The sequence below is a fragment of the Brassica oleracea genome, chromosome C7, assembly GCF_000695525.1.
Source record: "Brassica oleracea var. oleracea cultivar TO1000 chromosome C7, BOL, whole genome shotgun sequence".
Taxonomy (NCBI): Eukaryota; Viridiplantae; Streptophyta; class Magnoliopsida; order Brassicales; family Brassicaceae; genus Brassica; species Brassica oleracea.
The window spans coordinates 24960082-24969144 of NC_027754.1; positions in this window are offsets into that span (position 1 = coordinate 24960082).

Consider the following 9063-nt stretch of genomic DNA (forward strand, 5'->3'; position numbering starts at 1 on the left):
ATCCCATTATCTCCAGTTCGAAGCCTCGGATCATAGACCATTAATATCCACCTTTGACTCCAGGAAGAAGAGATCATCTAGAATCTTCAGATATGATCGACGTCTGCGAGATAACGAAGAGATCACTCAACTTGTCAAGAAAGTCTGGAACGAAACACAAAACTCACCGGTGACAATAAGGATTAGTAGGTGTCGTCATGCCATCTCAGCTTGGAGTAAAAAGTTCCATACCAACAGCAGGAAGCTCATAGGCGAAACAAAAGAAGCCTTGGATGCTGCCATGTCTGCCAGTCTTGCAAATGATGATTTGATTGCTCAACTAAACCTGAAACTACTTAAGGCTTATAAAGCAGAGGAGGAATTCTTGAGGCAACGAAGCAGGCTACTCTGGCTCACCCTGGGAGATAAAAATACGACGTTCTTTCACGCATCTACAAAAGGCAGAAGAGCTAGAAATAGGATCTCTGTTATTGAGAACGCAGAAGGCTTACCAGTGTTTGAGGATGATCAGATTGCAGAGACTATTGGAGCTTACTTCTCCAACATCTTCACATCGTCCGAAACTTCTGCAGTGGAATTAGTAAATAAGGCTATCACACCTTGCATTACTCAAGCCACAAATGAGGAATTAACAAAAATTCCCTCACCTGCTAAGATCAGAGATGCACTCTTTGCTATTCATCCCGACAAAGCTCCAGGCCCCGATGGATTCTCTGCTAGTTTCTTCCAATCGAATTGGGAGGTGGTTGGCTCTGCAATAACAAGTGAGATTTAGTCTTTTTTCGTGGAAGGAACTTTGCCACACTCAATCAATTCAACTCACATCAGGCTAATTCCAAAAATTAAAAGTCCTAAGGCGGTGTCTGATTATAGACCTATTGCCCTATGCAATGTCTATTACAAAGTCATTTCAAAGTTACTCTCCATCAGACTTAAACCTGTCCTACAAGAAGTGATCTCTGAGAATCAGTCTGCATTCGTACCTGGACGCATCATATCCGACAACGTCTTGATCACGCATGAGGTCTTGCAGTACCTGAAAACATCTGGAGCTATTAAACATTGTTCAATGGCCGTTAAGACTGATATCAGTAAAGCGTACGACAGACTGGAATGGTCCTTTATCAATGCAGTCCTTACAAGAATGGGATTCAGCAATACCTTCGTAGCGTGGATCATGGAGTGTGTAACAACGGTCTATTACTCGTTCCTCCTCAACGACGAAGCTGTGGGGTGTGTGATCCCCCAACGCGGGATCAGGCAGGGAGACCCTATGTCACCATACATCTTCATCATCTGTGGTGAGGTGCTCTCAAGACTCTGTATCATAGCTCAAGAAGATGAGACTTTACCGGGAATAAGAGTTTCAAGAAATAGCCCAAAGATAAATCACCTGCTATTTGCTGATGACACTATGCTTTTCACTAAGACGGACAGCCACGCCTGCTCTAGTCTTGTCAACATACTACGCAGCTATGAAACAGCGTCAGGTCATCAAATTAACACACTGAAATTCTCCATCTCATTCTCGAGTAAAACCCCTGTTGAAACGCGAAACAGAGTGAAAGAACTTCTAGGCATAGAGAAGGAGGGTGGAGTGGGTAAATATCTAGGCTTACATGAACATTTCGGTAGGAAGAAAAAAGACCTCTTCTCGTCCATAGTTGATAGAATGAAACAATGCTCCCTAAACTGGTCTACACAGTTCCTGTCTACTGCAGGCAAGGCAGTGATGATCCAATCAGTACTCTCTGCAATCCCGTCCTTCTCTATGACTTGCTTTTAGCTCCATGTCAGTCTCTGTAAACGAATCCAGTCAGTACTAACAAGATTCTGGTGGGACTCTAAAGACGGTGTGAGGAAAATCTGTTGGGTCCCGTGGGAGAAATTGACACAACCAAAAGACCTAGGAGGATTGGGGTTTCGAGATATACATGCCTTTAACCACGCGCTCCTAGCAAAAATAGGGTGGAGATTACTTACCAATCCAGACTGTCTCTTAGCAAAAGTTCTTATGGGCAAATACTGCCATAAGACATCCTTTCTAAAGACGCAACCGACCTCCTCGATCTCGCATGGTTGGAGAGGAATCCTGCGGGGGCAGAGACCTTCTTCTAAATCACCTAGGCTAGGCAGTAGGAAACGGTGAATCAACATCTGTTTGGACAGATTCTTGGATTCAACCAGAGACGAAGCTCAAACCTATTGGCCCCATCTTCCTCCTAGACAGAGACCTCATGGTCTCAGACCTATTGACACGAGAAACAAGAGAGTGGAATATCGACCTTGTGGAGAAGCTCATGCCTGATCTAAAGGAACATGTACTAAAGCTGCGACCTAGTGTCCTTGGTAAGCATGATGCATACATCTGGCCCCTGCAACAATCAGGATCTTACAGTGTTAAGTCGGGTTACTACTCCACCTTCCTATCACCCAATCAATCGACTGAAAGGACTCGGGGAGATAATAATGAAGGCAAATGGAAAAAACTTATCTGGTCTCGACATCTCCCCCCGAAGCTAAAATTCTTCCTCTGGAAGATAGGCTCCAACGCGCTACCGTCTGGGGAAAATTTGCGTAAAAGAGGGATGCTCCAAAACATCACATGTAACCATTGTGGGGAACCAGAGAGTGTGGATCACATCCTCTTTCACTGCCAATACGCAAACGAGGTCTGGAGGTATGGACCGTGGAATCAATCCATCGATACAACTGATGCTACAACGTTCTTCGAAAAGCTTGAGAGATCTTGGAACCTAACTCCCCTCCCACCTTATGGATTCACGGGCAATGCTTTCCCGTGGATATGATGGACAATCTGGACCTCCAGGAACCAACGGATCTTCGAAAATAGATCCCAATCGCCAGAAGAAACAGCTCTAAAAACGATCCAGGCCCTCAAGGAATGGGAGATTGCGCAACCCCCGAGCCTGAAAATCCCCAAATCATTGATTACTGGCCAGCAACATGATCCGATGGTCCTTGATCCCTCTGAAATCTTCTGTAACACTAACGCGTCATGGAGTCACACCTCTAAAGAAGCATGACTAGCTTGGATCTTCACAAATGGATCAGCAACAGAGATATTTCGCGGGTCGATCAAGCAAAGCGCAGTCTCATCGCCATGCATGGGCGAAGCTCTGGCGATCAGACAGGCCTTACTCCAAGCAGCCACCAATCACTACTCCATTATCTGTTTTCGAACAGACTCTCAAGTGCTTGCACAAGCTATCACCTCTCGACGGAAGATGACGGAACTCTACGGGATTCTATCAGATATCGATGAGCTTGCTTTCTCCTCTTCCTCCCCCTTTATCAATTGTCGTTTTACTTATATTTCTAGGGCCAATAACGGGCCGGCTGATGGTCTTGCCAAGGCCTGTCTGGTAGCATAGCCCGTTGTAAACCCAAACCAAAACTCTGTTTAATTTCTTAATGAAATTTCATGTTGCTCAAAAAAAAAATTATATCATATACAAATTTCAATAAAATGGCGTTTGTTTGATTCCTTAAATTAGGAAGCCGATTAATTTGCAAAAGAAAAAACAAAGTGACCAGAAAAAACGTCACAGTTTCCTCCACTTCATTCATTATAAAGCCTCACTTCCTCTTCCCATTCCCTATGGTAAGTAGCTCAAAGTTCTGGAGCGTGGTTTCACGAGAAGTCCTTGATGGCCCAGCTCGGGCGAAAGAAGAAGAAGACGATGGTCTAGCGGTCGGGTCAGGAACAAGCTGAGTCAGTTGAGCGGTTGAGGAATGGCCATTGTTTGGGACAATTCTGCTCGAGCGGTTCTCTGTGAAGTCAGCTGAAGAAGTGGCTCTAACGCTCGAGACAATGGCTTTCCTTGACGAACTTGCGTGTCTTGTTGAAGAGATTGGTTTCAATCAAATGCATTTTTTTGTTAGAAAGGATTTAAAAAGCATATAAGAAGATTTTGCTGCTTTTAGATGACTCACTGGTGCAGTATCCTTTGATGATGCTAATACATTCTCTGAGGTTCTTAGTCTAGATCGATCAGCTTGAACCGCGCCACTTCCTGAGCCGTTTCTTCTAGCATATGCCCCTAAAGCACCCGAGAATCTATCACGGCCGTCTTGTCCAGCTGTAAACGGAAACAAAATTAGACACGTTTGGTTTCTAGGTCTGGATTTCTTCAAAAAACACCAAACTACGAGAAGAGAATGTGCAGAAGGAAACAATGTATTCAAAAAATAAAGAATGGAATTGAATCAAGCATATGATCAATAACTATAGATCTGGAAATAGAGAAAAACTGTTCTACACTATGAAGTTGGACAGGCAATAATTATAATCACTAGGGGCATAGTGAAAGGACCCGACCCGGTTTCCCTTACCGCCGGTTCGTCCTCAGTTCGCTTGCCCCGACCCAGACTGGTCCTTTACGAAATATTCCCTTTACTTACGATTTTTAACCAGCTTTCCTCTAACAGGTTCAGTTCAGTACACAGGGTTCGCTAAGTCTAATCCAGCAACTTAGGAGTCTACTAGTAATCGCAGCATAATAAACATGTACCTTACTGCTTCAGTGCTTTGTTGTCTGATAATCCATCCATACGCTCCTTCATTGCTGTCTTCATGCTTCCCGGCCTTACTTATCTAACCAATAGCTTGAGCTTAACCGAATCCCCTTGTTCCTTTGTCACTCAGCCAACCATCCCCACGTGACCCAAGTAAACAAGGAGAGACGGCTTGGTCTCCAACCAGCCATCCAGAACAGACAGTACGCTAGCCATCCTTAGCGCCCCAGAACCAGTCCCTGATCACACACGGATCAGTCAGTACATACTCGGCTCCACAGCCATCCTCTTGCATCCCAGCACACATATAGATCTAAACTCTTCTCGATCCAACCAACACTCAGTCTGCAACAAGACGTAGACGCCTTGCTACCAGCCGTTCCACCAAGACACGAATATTACCATCGTTGGAACAGAACTAAGACTCGATCCGAGTCTTAACCACCAAAATCGCATCCCAACACCATACATCTGATAACCGCCTCAGATAACCCTTGCTGTCTGATCCGCATCATCAGTACAGACGCCTCCCATCAGAAACCATCAAGCCATCTACAGAACCAGCTGAGCCAGCCTCCTCCGGATTCGCCATCCATTAAGGAAGATCCGCATCATCAGGCCCGCGGTATGAAGGACGACTCGAAATCACCAAAACTCACGCAGAACACAGATTCGGTATGTTCCCTTCCCGTTCTGTACCTGATCAGATACAGTATGTTGATCTATTATCAGTACCCACGCTCCATCCCTTCGATCTAGTATCATTGTCTCTCGGTATCCCAGTCGCGATCCGATCGCGTTCGGATCAGACGGAGTCGCAGTGCACCAGACAGACCCGCGGCCAGTAACTGAGACCCCGATCCGCTTTCCGGCCAACTCTCTCTATCTTTCCGACCAGAATCAACCTGTCTCGGTATTTCTCTCTCTCTCGTCTGTCCTGAACCGTGTAGAGCAGAGATGTCATTCCTGTTCCGCGGGATATTTTTTTAAAAGGGAGTTTGGGCGGTTACTTCTCGGCCTTAACCGTCCATAACCGTCCCATAACTGCTTCCGCGCCCCAAACCCATCAATAACCGCTCTCGGGCAGTTTCTTATCAGTCAGTAACCGTCCTTGACGGTTTCCCAGTAACTCCCAGCAGTTCCAACTGCTCTATAAACTCCTTAGCAGTTCCTTAACTCAACTATCCATAAATCGTCCCAGTCAGTTAAGTAGTCCAGTAACCACCCGGAACCGTCTTGTAACTGTTTCGGTAACTACTTTGTAACCGCTCCAGTAACCGTCAGTTAACTGTTCCTGTAACCACTACTTAACCATTCCCGCCATTTTCTTTGGCTAATCAGTTCATGTTCAGCTCAGTATCCGTTCCCGTCAGAACGTATACCAGTCAGTCCACACATTGACTAACTGATCTCGGATGACAAGTCCAGCTGCCTTGTCTGAATCTGTCCAGATTAGTCCGACAAGCTCAACTGCTATGTTCGGATAGACAGTATCGTCTTAACCTGACCAGTACTATCCAGATGTAATGTCCATCATGTCTATCCCGTCTGATCAGTCCGACCTTGGACTGATCCAGTTCAGACTGTGGGATGGGGATGCTACACATAGCCCGCCGGGTACGTTATTGATGCATTGTGTAGTCTTATGTATGAGATTTTTTCTTAACTTTTTCTTTTTCCGTGTTGTATATATTCTATATTATAATAGATCGATTATGTTGATATGAGAATAACCGGTGATTTCTTATGTGTTAATATTTCATATCTTATGTGTGGATGTCTAAAAGAGTTTCTGATTTATCTTCATGAAATCGACATCTAGCAACATTTTCCCCATGAATATGTCGGACAGAGACCCACATATCCGCTGAGATTTAACATCTGATACACTGACTAATTTCCATCCTCATTAGCTATCCAATAAATCCGCAAGCTGTGCAAGTATAAGAAAATAATTATCTACCACAGTTTAGAAACCCCAAACAATAGTGAAACCTTTTATTAGACATAGAGCAAGAGAATATACATAATCCTATGAATATGGTCAAGGCAAGATCTTTTAACAGAAATAAAAAATGAATCTCCATGAGCTCATCTCAGGTCTATGCGAACCCTCTTAGTCCGTCCAAGAAGCTGTATTTCTTTTTCATTGGTTGTTCTTGTAGTTGTCGGCTGTGTAAACGATTTTGTTCACCTCCTCCTTGAAACTACCAATGTGTTTTAATTCGGATTCGAAGTCTGGAAAATTAGGGAACCGCTCCATGGCGTATAGGTCTTAGTGGACAACTTCGGAAAGTAGAACAAACAACAAAGAAAAGTTATATTAATCAAGTTTTCAGTAGGACTATGAAATTTTATCAATTTAAAGAGTTTCAATGATACGCGACACTGAGGTGAGAGTTAAGCGATGAAGTGGGAGAACCCTAGGCCCTAGCTTAGAGACGGTGAAAAAGAATAGACGATTAGGAGGTTTCTTTGAGTCTATCTGACGCCAGCCTTACGTTTTAAGGCTTATGTAGAAACTAGGTCCGATAGGCCGCGAGTTAATTAATATGACCCAACAACCATTAATTCATTAAACAGCCCTGTTCGAAAACTCATCGCCGAGGGCCGTAAAATCGCTGGAAAAACGTAACTCGGGTACCAACGGTGACGATTTAGACTGATTCGGTCTGAAAATCAGGATTCTTCAAAAAAGTTTAATTTTTACTCGTTTCATCCTATAATCGAGTAGTATATATAAAGATTCATGATGTTTTCATGAAAAAGGCAAAAACGAAGAAATTGATCTATAACTCGTGAAATATTATGAGCCGCGGAGTCAATATTGCAGAAAACCTAAAAGTCTAAAGAGGAAGACGACTTGTAAAAATCATAATTGCCTTTAATTAAACTTAATCATAAAAACATGCAAAACACCCATGGTTTCTATTCGAACCCTGGTTGTTAGTCTTTTTAAAGATGTGTAAACCGTTGCACTCACTTATTTATTGTAAGTTTTTACGAATAGATAATATATTAAAACAAAATGATAAAGATGAGTCCCACCAAAATAAATGAAATGCTGAGGTAGACATCCTTAGGAGAGAGCAAAAACTCAATCATTATAATATATATTTGTTATCTCACTAATAAGCTCCTAGACAGCGACCACAAAGCAGTCAATTAACGCCAACTCTTTAGCATTGCAAATAACAAAATAGGGAAAACGTGTGATGAGCCAAATAAGCGAAAACGAAAAATAACCAGGAAACGAATAATAAGTAAATATACAATAAAAAAATACAAAAATACAATAAACATCTATCTGAAAATATATAATAAAATAAATAATAAGTAAATATACAATATAAGAAAAAAAATATTACATTAAACATCTATCGTAATATTACAATTTGATATAAAGCAAAACAATTAGATAAACAAATATACAATAAAAAAAAAAGTAAATATACAATATAAGAAATCGAAAAACTACATTAAACATCTATCTGAAAAATGTACAGTCTTGCATTTTTATTATTTCCAAATATTTTTATAAGTAAATATACAATATAAAAAACAAGCATACAATATAAGAAATAGAAATATTACACTAAACATCTATCATAATATTATCATTTCATATAAAAGCAAAACAATTAGAATAAGTAAATATACAATATAAGAAAAAATAAATAATAGGTAAAATACAATTAAGAAATGAAAAAAACTAAATTAAAAATCTCTCTGAAAAATCTGTATAGTAAAATAAATAATAAATAAATATACAATATAAGAAGTAGAAGTATTATATTAAACATCTATCGTAATATTAGAATAAGTAAATATAAAATATAAAGAAAAATAGACAATAAGTAAATATACAATATGAGAATTGAAAAAGTAAATTAAATATTTATCTGAAAAATGTGTAGTAAATTAGATAATAATTAAAGGGCTTTTTGCAAATATGACTCAAAACTTGAAGTCAAACACAAAACTAACTCATGTTTTTTTGGAACTTTGACTTGCCTCTTTCACCCCCAAAGTTCAGATTATTCACGAAAATGCCATCATTTTTTTTTTCTTTTTTTTTTTTGAAAATGCTTATTTTACTCTATCACTGATGTTAGGAGTTTTTAAGGCTCCTAAGACAAATGTTGTAGTATAAGTGAATGTCGAACCAGTTCTGAGGGATATCAAAGCACCGAGAATGCAAGTACTCAACTTAATCTAAGTGCAACCAATGATTTAGATGAGTTTTAAACTACTACTAATACTAGAAAGCAATTACAGAATGATACTTTCTTGACTAAGGGAAAAGAGAACTCATGGGCATAGGGATTAGACTTTAGGTGATCAAGTTTCGATCTAAGGATGGCAAATGATCAATCAAACTATCGACCTTAAGCCTAGACACAATTCTAAGCAAGCTCTATGTCTAGATAAATGCTCATTTGCTAACATATCTCAAACATCAAATGTCTTTGGTTGAATAATATGAAATCAATCATTACTAACAAGTCTATTAGCTATTTTAGC